General features: G+C 40.1%; 1 long non-coding RNA gene across 1 annotated transcript in view; it reads right to left on the reverse strand.

Annotated features, from left to right (window-relative positions):
* Positions 1 to 2,156: 2,156 nt before the first annotated feature.
* Positions 2,157 to 14,192, reverse strand: part of LOC120441207 — a 28,656-nt gene continuing 16,620 nt past the window's right edge. Inside the window, exons 3-4 of the long non-coding RNA XR_005613883.1 lie at positions 6,393 to 6,449; positions 2,157 to 2,239 (exon numbers count right to left, since the gene is read on the reverse strand). This is a non-coding gene — a long non-coding RNA (uncharacterized LOC120441207). The remainder of the gene's footprint in view (positions 2,240 to 6,392; positions 6,450 to 14,192) is intronic.

The raw sequence follows: 14,192 nt of genomic DNA on the forward strand, positions 1-14,192 counted from the left end.
AGTGTAGTAAATACAAGAGGAGTAGCAATATTTAAGTATGTGATTCCTATTAATTTGTCTGAAGGCGTATACAATAACAATGCAGCTGTTTGGAGGTGTCTAGAGCCTAAATCTGTCTGCAGACGTCCATAGTCTGTGAACTGTGCTGCCCTCACGTCACAGTGTGCTGCCGCGACATTAAAACAGCACGTCTGTAACAGGTCTGATAAGTTTTCACTAAAAGACAGTCAGAGAGGGGGGGCCGTTTTTATGAAGTGACAAACTCACACAGTGACAGGATCAGCCCATAAAAGTCCATGCGAATGAAATGAACGAGTGTTTGCTGGGTGTGAAAATATACTGCGGCACACACCTCTGCAGACCCTTCTATTAATCAACCTGTCCGCACTTTGTTTTGAGAGTAATCTCGTCCAACCACCAGAGAAGCACTCAGCAGTAAGTGGCGCTTGGCTGTGCTTTGAAGGCCGTGGTTTATTGCCATCCCAAAGCACGGCAAGACTGTGTTGTAAAAACACATCATCTCAGGGCTCAACACTTGCCTCCAGTTATGCACTTCACACGTGGTGATCTAGCGTGGGGCCTGAAGAACTCCTGCACCATTCCTGCCCTTAGCTGTGCTATCACAGTTAGATATGTAATAAGCTTTCATTCAAGTCCTTTCCAATACAAAACAGACAATCCTACTTATCATCACCTTTGTAAGGCCAGCTCAGATCTAGCTCACTTTTCTTAATAGGGACAATTAAGTCCAGTTAGGTTTTTTTTTTACCTCAATCATGCCAAAAAAAGAAGAAGATGAAACTCCTGAAAATTTCCTCTATGGATGTTAAAAGCTACTGAGGTGACTTGAGTGTAAAGCTCTTGGCAAGATCAGTCACCTCCTACTCCAGAAACGGGCTTCTTTGGAAGTATCAGAGTCACAGAGTCATTCAGTGTGTGTCTGTGCACAGGTGTTTCTTAATGTTTGCAATCTAAGGGCCACACATTGCCCTTCAAGCATTTGACACAAAGCTGGGTCAGACACACCAAAAGATATATGCAAATTTTCTATTAATTTATTTTATTATGTGAGAGATCGAGGCTCATCATTATCAGAACCTAGTGGCATACTTTGAGCCTTTTCAACAATTCATTTGTTACCAAGGTTTTTCTGCATTTAACAAGTGTCAAGGCAGGGACACCATTCCTTCGAACATACTCTCTCCTCTTAACAAGAGTGAAAGGCACCTTACTCCACAAAAATCAAGTGCCTCTTCTCACGACTTGATGTCCTCAAGAGTGCCTCTTTTAATATTTTAATAATAGGATCAAGAGTGCAAGCGAAATTCAAAGCAAATAAAGTGCTAAAATATTCACAATGACACTGTGCTGTGTGGTGGGAGAGTACAGACAAGCTGGGTGTGGAGGATGGAGTGCTGAGATAAAGCCCATTGCAAATGTGTCCATCTCTGTAATATAGAGGAGCCAGGGGCTAATGAACATTAGCCACCAGTTCATTCCTGACATTAAAGAGCCTAATGTTTTAGGAAAATAAGGCTGGGCTGACTGCAGACACAGAGTTTTAACATGGGAGAATATATAATACTGACCTGACATTTCAAGTCAAGTTAAATTTCATGCTGGAAGGAGTGAAGCACCCTGTCAGATGTTGTTGGCGAAAAATAATGCAGGTCTGAAAAATAGTTTCCTGTTAAATCGGCGACTTCCTATCTTTCACATCTTTCACAGCGGAGGTTATTTTGGACCAAAGTCCAACAATGTACGTCTGAATGCAACATCCAACCTTCAAGGATGCAAAGCTTACATTTTTCTGAATGTACCACTGATGAAAAGAGCCTCCGACCACTGGCTTATAGGTGACACAGCTGCAGTTCCTCTTGAAGCAGAAATACTATTATGTTCTCAAAAGGAGGAGGTCTTTGGGTTAAGGCTTGAAGGTCCATAGCACTCCTAGCCTTTTTCTAGCTTTCCTCTTTAAGATCAACCAAAAGAAATGATTAACTGAGGGTAAAGGTACACATGAGCACTTGTACATAGTGGCAAAGCCTTTGCTCTCTACTGAGGAAAACAGTCACGCGAGTGTATGTGTATTCACATATGAGTGTGCTTTCGGTCAATAGGAGGGCCAGCGACCTTTCTTTGCACCACTTGCCTCTCATCCTCCAGCAGCATCTCTGGCCCGTCTAGCTCCACCTGTAGCTCAGAAATCTCGTCTTTGTTCTGCCTCTTTTGCCTCCTTCTGCACAACACACAGACAGGAGAGAGGGAGCAGAGGTGAGGCGTGCGGGGAATTGAAGCTGTCTGTTTTTAAAGGTGTCAGCACACCTACTTTTGCATAATACATATCACACCTCAGAGATGATCCATTAGCAGGTTACAGCAAAAGAGCCGAGCAATAAACTGATGAGATATGGCTCCAACAGACACACAAACGCGTCACACACAAATACACACACACACAATATCCTCCACTTTTAGAGCCAGATGAGAGGGTGGGATTGTCCCTGCGGAGTAGCCTCGTGTGTGGCTGCATTTAAAACCACTTTTACTTCTGGGCTCTGACCCTACACTGCCTCCAGAGAAAGTGCAAAAGACAAAGTGTGCGATAGAAAGAAAAAAGAGAGAGAAATAGAGCAAAAGATGAAGACAGAGAGAGAGCCAGACTGAAAAAGGGAAAAAGCAAGCCACCACACCCCTCTGTACTTCCAGACACTGATTTATAATTTTAATATCTCTAATTTCCACAGCAGTGCCCATTTTCCAAATGTCATTTTCCAATTTATGTCAAACCGTGTGACCATTTTTCTTAATACAGCTTATGACAAGCTCGGTGGCAAGGCGGATATGCAATTCAGATTGAGTGTTTTACAGGCACAGCAGCAGACACACTAGGGTGTTTGTGTGTTTATCTTTATCAGTGTCTGCTCAGTATTTTGAAGGGGAAACACTGAGAGCGTTATACACTCGGGAAAAATTGGGTTTGCTACAAAATATGTGCCTTCGGGGAAGAAAACCATAATTCTGCCATAAATCTAATTATTACAGTTATCATAATAAGAATTATGATGGTGGCAATGATAATGTATTAAAATATGCATTAACGTTAAGAGCTTGAAATGGAATGTGGGCTGGCTTTATGGCCGTTACATGAATATTGATGTTAATTAAAACAGAACCTCTCTTTTTATGTAACACTCCATCTTGTTGTAATGGTAAGAGTTGTACATGGTGGCGAGCCAGATGGAGATGAAGTCATTACTGGCTGGTTTGCCCCACAGAGGCAGTCTGGAGCTCCTCTTTGATGTGCTAGGGTCTTTCCAGGCAACCTCTAATCTCTGTGTGTTAATCTGGATTTTCCCATCATACATTGACGACTGCAACTGAACATTAACAGTTGTGGGAAAAAACCCTCAAAAGCAAAAACTTTTCTTGAGGTTGGTCACAAAAATTACTGCAAAATATTTAAGCAGCCACACGCATGATTTTCAATGTTTCGATATAACATTTAGCAGTTTTAATGATGGTTGTGTCACTGATCTAGAAGCCATTCAAGCAAAAACAAGGCATTTAACTGAAGAGATGAACCAGTGTTGTGTCTACACATAAAACAACTCTATTGTTTTGTTGTAAACAGTCTGTCAAAGAAAAAAAACAAAACACAAACTGGTTCATGTTTCTTTAACCGGCACAAATAAAGAATATGAGGTATAAAAAAAGAACTCCCAAAGAACTATTACTTGAAAACTTGGCATGTCTTGGCTTTGTATTCAGTCTGTTCTTAAAAAAACTGAGGTGATTGGACAAGTGTCAGGCTTAAATCAATCCATCTATAGCAGATTAACAGTATCTGAAAGTCATGTTGTTAAGAAAGAGGAAAAAATCCAAATTCAAAAAGACCTGATACAGAACCAGAGGGTTTATCTGACCCTTCAGTTGATCCATTTACTCTTCACTGATGCCTCATCAGAAATGGTCTCAGTGGAAGGGTTGCCATTTCCATTCTTAAGGAAAGAAGCAAGCGAAGGCTCAGATATGCCAAATTACACAAGATTACATAAGACCTACTAGCATCAGTGCTAGTAGGTCTTATGGATTGATAAATCCAAATGTGAAGTTTTTGGTTTGTAATCATTATTAATATATACAGAGAGGAGGTTAGGAGATAAGTACAACAGTGAGTATCTACAGACATCTATAAAACACGGCTCTGTCTTGGTTTGGGGTGCATTTCAGTCAGTAGTTTTGGAGATCTTGCGACTGTCAGATTTTGATTCACCATGTAGCACCATCTAAACACCATCTGATTTATAAAGGCTTCATTTGTAAGTATAATAATGATCTCAAACCTGGATAAAAAGTCATGGACTGGCCTCCCCACAGCCCAGACCTCAGTATTACTGAAGCAGTGTGGGATCATCTTCAAGGAGAACAGAACAAAAGGCAGCCAACATCCAAAGGAGAGCTTTGAATGTCCTTCAAGAAGCCCAAAGAACTATTTCTGACAACAAGAAAGCTCGGCTAAGAGAGGCTGTGCTCATCGTACCACACATTGACTTTCGGGCCTTTTTAAATTGTATGTTTGTAAATGTTTTAAGAAATTGAGCTATATATTTTCCTGGGTGGCTCAGGAAATATTCACAGGTGTGTAGGTGTAGAAACTCAATCCCATTTAATAACTGTTTTATATGCATTTTATGCTTTAACAATAATTCTGGGTTTTTATGGTAATAGTTTTAGTTTTAGCAGTTTTAATACTTTTTCTGCTTTTTGTAGTTGTCTTACTTTCTTTAATTGCATGTACTTCTTTGACTTTATATAATTAAAGAAATTCCTTCTCTATTTTCTAGCCACCCTTAAACCCGCTAAACTGTGACTTAAAGACAATTTCATGTTGGGGTGTATAGAGAATATTAACATACTGTATGCAAAATAAGTGTGGTTACTCCAAGCTGCTTGTTGGTAAGTTGACGTGCTTGTGAAAAAAATGACACTGGTATTTAGTGAGCAGGAACCTTTTCAGAATAAAATAAAATTTCTTCATTACTTCTCATAATTCCTTCAAATGGTCTTGCAATTTTGATATGTCATGTAATGATGTACTGGTACTTTCATTAAATGATAAAGGAGAAAGTAAATTGCTTTTATAATAAAACCAGCTTGGGGAATCTGTGTAACAACAGTGTAAAGAGGCCACAAGACAATTAAATGCTTATGAGAATTACCTCATTAAGGTCTACATTCTCCACATCCAAGACTATTTGTATATACATTCCTTGAAATGACACCTGACTCCAGGCTGGTGGCTCCTCAGTGTTGCTGGGTTAAAGACAAGCCCAAACAACAGTTCTTGATCAGTCTACAAAAGCCAAAGAACTGCTGTGGCTCCAAGCAGGTTTAAAAGCATTAATAATAGGTGGGATCTAAGTAATAGAATAAGGACTTTCTATGGCATTGCGGTGTTACGATCTGCTTATGGTAATCTAAACAGTCTCACCTCTATCCCTCATCTCCCCTCTGAGCCAAACACTTATCGACTCTCTGAGTAGCGGCCCGCCAGCACATGTTCCCAACTATTGAAAAAAAGGGTAAAAATAACAGGAACAAGTTGTCGGAAATGAAATTTCAATTCATCCAGTCCCTTTATACACTGGTGCGAGAGCCTGTCGTTGAGAGGGAGGGATCAATAGTGTTTAGACAGCGGGGCAGATTTTCTAAGCGCTGGATCAATAGGAAGGAGAGAGGAAAAAATACCCTGGCTTTTCTCTGGCTGTTGTAGTAAATACGAACAAATCAGTGGCCTTAGGCTAAATGGATTGACCAGCTGTTTCCGAGTTCTGTGTTGTAAATAAAGATCCATTCTGAGGTGTGTAACTGAGGCTCAAAGGCAAAAGTGTCACTATTCAGGTTGGGCCTGCACGGGTTGTGCTGGACCACACAAATGTCCTGATCAGAGGGTGAGGAAGGCCAGGGAACAGAGGACAAGCCAGAGAGCCGAGGACAGCGAATCACAATAACTTAATTAGGGTAGCTCAAACAACCTTTCATACTATTTAAACTTTAATAATTACATACACGGGGAGAACGTAGTTACTTTCTTTATTTTATACATGTGGTTAAGTTTGAAATGTCCAACTTTTGCCACTCTCACTTTTTATCTAGACCTTCACTGCATTACGTAGCACTGAAGTGGGAGGCATTTTTCCACATGTGTTGCCAGGTGTGGCACATTTTATTGCCTTCTGAGAAGCATAGCAATACTCAGCTTCACTCTAATTTGGAATTCTATTGGTGCATTTACTCTTCCTTCCAATCACAAATAAATGTGGCAATGGCAATTTTATTTCTAAAGCACATTTTATTACAAGCAAACTCAGAAGACGTGAAATTTTTACCTCTACTTGCATGTGCCAGCATCTCTCTTCCGTCTGGTAATAAACATTGTACTGCTTCTGCAATGGAAATAGAACATAAGTCATAACACAAGTACATGAATATAATCCAAACACAATATTTCGACTGATTAAAATAAGCTACTACATGAGGAATGTACAGACTGGTTCATGACCTAGGCATCTATGGCAGGTTAAATATCTCCACCAATATACTGAGCTAATCAAGAGGGTGAGATCCTGACAGGATGACTGATGGCCCGATTGCTTTGCACCACCTCTGGACTTATTAAAGAAAAACACCACAGGCCATGCTTTCACAAAACTCATTGGTCAACCACAGTGGAGAAAGTGATGGGTGAAATTCATCACTAAAAACTATCGAGCCCAAACAAAACACACATTGGGGCACAGAACTACACAAGAACCTCTGGTCATCAGGGTACTGATTGCCTTCAGACTCGGGGAGAAGACACTTTAAAGGACATGAGTGTAGGGAAAAGGATGGCTGCTGAGTCTCGCCGCAGGGTTCACAAGGAAAAATAGAAGAAAGAATTCTTAGACTTTGCTGTGCAGCACTTGGAAACACCATTCGTTCCTCAGAAGAAATATGGCTCAAATTCCCTTCCTCCAAACATTTTCTTATGCTCAGAAGAGTAACTGTTGAAACTTTATCAAACTGACGCCTGGAGAAAGGAAACCATATATAACCACATTCTCTTTCATTACACCAATCATATTGTTTTCTAAGGTATCTTTTTAATGTAAAAAATGCACAAAGACGTCACAGAAACATGCTGTAGAACCGCTGTAACGTAACAGTCACACAATCTTCACGAGAATACATAAACAGAGCAGCTAGACATGTTGTACAACTCATTTGAGGGCAATTTCACAGTGTAATTGAGGCTTTGTGTGTATATGCGCCTGTTTGTAAGTGCTGCCTTTCACTGATTAAGGTGACCTTAGATTGTGCACTTACCGAATCTCAGGCTGAGCAGCAGAGGTTAGAGCACAACTCATTGGCTTCCTGAACACATTACCTTAATGATGTCATTCCTCACGCCTCCATTTCAACACATTTAGAGATGGAGCAGTTACATCGTCTATTAAGACATTCAAATGTCTCCCCTAGCTATTTACCCACTGCTCCAGCACAAAAGGGTAGCCCGAATTAACTGTGACAGCGCTGACTCGTTTCCCTTTCCAAACAGACAAAATACATAGAAAAAGTCATCATGCGGGAAAGGTCATTAAAAATTTAGATTACAGCTTCCTTGCTTTCCCGAAAACTCTTGTCTTTCTCTGCCTGTTAATGGGATTGTTTTAATATTAAAGTGTTCATTATGACAGATTGTGAGGCTGACTCTCAATGCTGCTTGTTTTCCTGTTCCTGGCATGTGATCAAACCTCATTTACTCGACTGGGGGATTGAATGAAATGTGCGATTATTAACCCTGTGTCTGCCTCTGGAGGAGGGGGTGGATGTTTGCCTCCTACACATTTTATCTTTTGGTGCACCTGAGTTTAAGCTGTTGCAGTTTCCTGTGTTCTGTGAATATCTGTGAAATCAAAGATTTAAAAAAAAATGCCTTTAAACACACAAAATGCATATAAAGTCTGCCAGAAATGTATTTTTCTTCTTCAGTTCTTGTGGAGGTTACTGTCCAATGAGCAGCACATCCCCAGTGAGTGGTCTTTAATGTGCTCATGCCCCAGCAGACTACATGCTCCATATTCTGGCCCGAGTAAGCAGCTTCCCCCTCCTGTTTTGCGGTATTTGGGGGTATTTTTGGGAGGAGACAAGGGCTATTGAAAGTGTTTATGTTCCTGGCTTGTACAGAGGGGTCTAATGTGTAACACAGAGCACTTCAGTATTCAGACGCCTGGGGCTATTCTCTAAGTGGTCTTTACTTTGAAAACACAGGTGCCCTCCAGGGCTTGATGAGTGGTTGTTGTGTGCATGTGTGTCCATGTATGAGGAAGAAGTAAGCTGGGAGGGCAGATAAAGGGGCCTCACTGTTCTATCCATACATCATCACTCCATGTTATAATTTGATTCAGTATGGTGGTCTTGCAGAAAGCACTATGCTATTATCTTTAATAATGCAAGGAGGGATTAGGTACTCACTCTCTTCTGATAAATACAGACAAATCAGTTAATTCCACTGACACTCCCCACCAACTGCCACAACACATGCACAAGTCCAACTCTCTGATTTGTTTTCTTTTGCTCTATAAAGCAGAATAGTTTAGTTTTTATGTCCTACTCTAAACCAAAACCATACAGTGCATAAAAGATTTGTTATTGTTACAGAAAACTGTAACATAACTTAGATTTTGATATTTGAAAATCTAATGAGGTCTGGAGGGATCTCATAAATTAGAAAAATAAAGCTGCGCATGCCTCGCTGGTGCCGCTGCATAAAGAAACAGCAACATTTTTCATAAAATTAATAGGAGAGGTTTGACACGTCTCTCGCTATAATTACCAGTCAGGCAACCATGACCAAACAAGAAAATGCATTTTATGCCATACTGTAATATAAACATGCAGCTGTCGTGTAAATACAGCATGACTGCACACATATTCTGACAGTGCCCTAGCGGAAAAGTAGTTTAAATGAGGATAATGAAAGAAAATATGAGTTGGCTATGCATTTCACAGAGTTTATGGTGTCAGTGGGTGCAATGCTGATGGAAAGGCCTCTTGGCCATTTTAAAGGCAATGGACCACTTAGCAGATCTCAGCTGGTCCTGATGCTGGCAACCTTGATAATGAGGAGCAGCTGGAGCAACAGTCATTAGGCCTAGCCATCTCCACCTTCAGGAACTATCTTTTATTTCCATAAAACCTTTTATCCATTTCTGTCGCTGCTGCTATACTGTCTAACACCGACCCAGGGCCATTAATGACTACAGCAGTATAGTAAATGTCATTACATAGCTTGTCTCATCAATACTTCTAAAAACAGAACATCAATGGCAAAAAGAGGCAGAGCAGATATAATATGTTTCTGGTGGTGTCACAATCTTGTAGGTCTAATTAAGCTGGAGTTCAGCAGAAAGGCAGCATGAGAGGAGAAGAGGGAAGGAGAGGGTGACCCAATTAAAACCAAATCGAAACTCAGATTCACTCTTCAGTGTGGCTCACGCACAGACTGAGTGGGAATCTGTGAAAACAAGGAGAACAAGCTTTATTAGTCCCTAAAAAGCCCTGTTGCTACATTAATATTCCAGTCTAATGAAAGCTTAGTTTTCCCCATTTCCCTACACTTGCCTGTCAGTGTTCAGTTCATAAATATTTTCTTATTATGATCGTGACGGGTTTTTTTCCCCAGATATGAAAAAAATAAATAAAATTCAGAGCCAATTATCAGAATGACAGGTGAAATGGGAGCGTGCTGGGAAGAAATGAAGGGTTGCCATGGTGATATAGCAAAGAATCATACTGGATACTGTATGTGTGGTCACGTGACCGATGTCTGGCTGAACTGCAGCTACGCTCGGGCCCCTGCACACCAAAGGACACTTAACCTCAATCGCTGGTAGCAATCACAGGCCGATCAAACTGAATTTATTGGCTATTTCTGTCTCCGGGTCAGACCGCCGTAGTGCCTGCAGACTCGACCGCATCCAAATTCAGAACGTTCTCAAACCTTTTGACTAATGACAGCTTTAGAGGGCTGGGTACAGAGCTGAGGGATGTTCATGTATGCATTTATAGAATCTACATGAGGAAAAAAAAAGTCTTCTGACGGTGGCAAAAACCTCTGCAAAAATGTAAACTATAAAATTATGGTTATGGTTTTGATGGAGTTACATTTAGGTACAAAAAAAACCAAAAAAAAAAAACAGGCTTTTGTCAGTGAATTCTGTGAAAATATCTATACGTTCTGATTTAAGAGACTACAGTCCTGAGATAAAGTATTTGCTGTATTTCTAAGTTTGTCACACTTAAATGTTTCAGATGATCAGAAAATTCTGATATCAGACAAAGAAAACATGAGTAAATACAAAATCTGGTTTATAAATGAAGATTGCATTTATTAAGGGGAAAAAGTTATCCAAACTTTCCTGGCCCTCTGTCAGAAAGTAACTGCCCCCTAAACCTAATAACTGGTTTTGCAAGTTTGGCAAGGCGTTATTCACATTGCTGTGTGGGAATTTTAGCCCACTCTTATTTGGAGACTTGCTTAAATTTAGCCACATTGGAGGGTTGTAAAGTACGAACAGCCTGTTTAAGGTCATGCCTAATCATCTCAGTCAGATTCAAACTAGATTCTGAACTAAACTGAACTAGACCACTCTAAAACCTTTGTTTTGGTTTTGGTTCTTTTTAGCCATCAGAGGCAAACCTGCTGCCGGTGTTTCAGATCAGTGTCCAGCTGGAGAACGCAAGTGAGTTTGAGCTTCAAGGCACAAACTGATAGCCAAACGTCTCCTTTAGGATTTCCTGGTAGAGAGCAAAATTCATGGTTCCATCAATTATGGAAAGTCGTCTCGGTCCGGAAGCAGCAAAGCAGCTCCAGACCATCACACTGCCACCACCATGTTTGACTATTAGTATGACGTTCTTTATATGAAAATAAATTAACTGTAATTAACCACATATTTTTGGAAAGCTGAGTTCAATTTCACTAGCCAAATCCACACCTGATTACTACCAGACCAGTTGAATCAACTAATCACTTAAACAGATCCTTTAGGACAAAAGGAAGAAGGCTAAAAGATCTAAAAAAGCAACACATCATGCTATGATCTAAAGAAACTCCAGAAAACACGAGAAACCAAAGTCACTGACATCTATCATTGTTGAAAGGGATATAAAGCCATTTTTAGGGCTTTGTGACTCCAGCGAATCACAGTGAGAGCCTTTATCTACGAATGGAAAAAACTTGGAACAGGGGTAAATCTTCCCAGGAGTCGCTGGCCTATTAAAACTACTCCATGAGTGCATAAATGACTCACCCAGGAGGTCACAAACAAAACCAGAACAACATTTAAAGAACAGCAGGCCTCACTGGTCTGAGTTAAGGTTGGGGTTCAACAATTAGAGAGAGATTGGGACAGCAACGGCATCCATGGGTTCCAAGATGAAACCCACTGCTGACCAAAAAGAAAACAAAGGCTTGTATCACATAAATAAAAACAACAAAGTTTAGGAAAATATTCTGTGGACTGACAAGACCAAAGTTGACCTTTTGCTGAAGGCTGGAGTCCCATTACATCTGGTATAGAAATGACACAGCATTTCATAAAAAGAACATCATACCAACAGTCAACACGGTGGTGGTAGTGTGATGGTCTGGAGTTGCTTAAGACCGAGACGGCTAATTGATGGAACCATGAATTTTGCTCTCTACCAGAAAGGTTTTGGAGTGGTGTATTCAAAGCCCAGAGTTAAGTCATATTAATATGCTTTGGCATGACCTTAAATAGGTCGTTCGTAGTTGAAAAACCCTCCAATGTGGCTGAAATAAAACAATTCTGCAAAGAAGAGTGGGGTAAAATTGCCCCACAGTGATGTGAAATATTCATTGCGGTTCTTGCTGCCAAGGATCACACAACCAGTTATTGGGTTTAGGGGGCAATTACTTTTGATACAGGGTCAGGTAGGTTTAGTTTGAGCTTTTGTCTCCTTAATAAATGAAATCATCATTTAAAAACTGCACTTTATATTCACTAAAATCAGCCCTGTCTAATATTGGAATTTGTTTGATGATCTCAAACATGTGACAAATATGCAAAGAAATCAGGAAGGGGGCAAATACTTTATCACAGCACTGAATATATGTGTGTATTTGTGAACTGTGTCCCACTCTGTGATCCCCTTATTAAGAATACAAACCTCCATGCATGGACAAGGATTAATATTTGAGAATGTGTAAAATGGAATTGGAAATGAAATGACTTGGATCAAAAGTTAATTAAGAAGCACCTTGCACAAATATATCTTTTTAGATTGCGCCTGCTCTAACGGTGCTTTAGCATGTAAGGCTTAAACCAGTATAACTGAACCAGTCACCAGTAGACTTGCATTAAAACTGCTCTAAAACTAGAACAGAACCGCAAGCTGGTGTTTCAGTCTTTGTATCTGCCTCAATGGAAAGACAAAATCTGCTTGAGGATGCACTTAAAATGCTATTTTTTCATACTGAATCACTTAATACAAAGGAAAAGAGTGAAGCTCAGAAGCAGCGTGGTAGGTTTTTAAAAATAACTCTCTATTATCATATTTATAATTTTAGAATATGTATGCACTTTATTAAAAGTCATTCAAAAGTGAAATTCAGCATACAGAAATGCAGATGTGCCACTGATAATGATGCCAGAGTGAAGTGTGTGTGGAACAAAAATTATACAAATAAATGAATAAAAAAAAAATCATCCAACCAGAGCAATTATGGATCTAATCAGAGCTTTCTGCATGAAGGTACAGTTCTCCTATCTCGCTCCCATTTGCATCATAACACAGTGTGCAATATTAATTTCCGAGTTTACTGCTTATTGGAAGTGCAAACTATGAAAGCCATTAAGGCTCCAAATAGGAAAGCAATTTGCTGTCACATGGATTCGGCTCTATTAAAAAGAAAAATCTTGTTAACCATTTGGAATTAGAGTCATTTGGCAAAAGGCATTCTGCAGCACTCCAGTAAAATAAGTAATTATGCTTCTCTTCCTTCTGTCCCTCTCTTTCATTTGCACAGGCAAGGTGGGGAGCGGTGGATGGGGAGAGCGACTGGATGCAAAGGTAATTAAACTTGTTGGCTATCTGTTTGGGTAATGTAAGGATCAGGCCAGTTGAGAGCCTTGGAGGCAAAAGCAAGATGAGAAACACATCTATTTTTCTTTTTCAGTCTGCCAGCCCCCAGGTTTACTTTCGTCTGGTCCATATATCACCTATCCCACAATCTAAGCAGGCAAGCAGCCATTAAGAAGAAAAAAAAAAACTAGATGTGACTATTCCTCACAGTTTACTTCAGTTTCATTCAGGTTCCAACTGGGTAAAATCTCATTAGCAGTTCTCAATTGTAAGTAGCTTACTATTTAAATTAAACCATCTCCACAGGTCTTGATGTGCTTGCCGTAAACATAATGCGTACTTTAAATTCTGCATGTTGCATATATTTGTCATTTCTGCCGTAACTTTTCTTTGTTTTGAGAAAAACCAGTGCAGCTTAATTGGGATCCAATAATAACATAGTTGGCATTCTTTTTTTTCGTTGTGTATATATACCAAACAGCCATGAGAACAAAACTATCCTCTTAATTAGGTCCTTATCGTAATGCCAACATATGATCTCTGGGATGCCCTGTGGGTTCTGAGGTGGCGCTTCCATAGATCAGGCTGGTTCCGACATGTCCAACAAATGCATAATAACACTGCGATCTGGATAGTTTGACTGCTATTACCGAGTCTGATTGTATGTCCAATAGAAGATGTGGGTCCATACAGGTTACACAAATCTGAGTCTGAATACAGTAGAAAAAAGCCCTGCAGGTAGCTCAATTGTGGAAAAGCTCCACCACTATGAGTCTGATGTCGCTTTTCTGTAACACGCAACTGTCCAAAAAATACAGCAGCACTGACAAAGAGGATCTGAGAAGCCCAAGGACGGATCAGATAATTGGAACTGAAATCAGTTCTCGCTTCCCACCCCCATCACTTGGGCCTTTTCTTGTTCCTCAACAGTTTTTCTATACGCTACTCTTGGAGAGACGGAAAAGGATCCATTTATTTGATAATGATGATGGGTGGAGAGCACTGTTGGTCCAAAATCTTTCCTTTGAGGTCTCTTG

The sequence above is a fragment of the Oreochromis aureus genome, linkage group 1 (assembly GCF_013358895.1).
Source record: "Oreochromis aureus strain Israel breed Guangdong linkage group 1, ZZ_aureus, whole genome shotgun sequence".
NCBI lineage: Eukaryota > Metazoa > Chordata > Actinopteri > Cichliformes > Cichlidae > Oreochromis > Oreochromis aureus.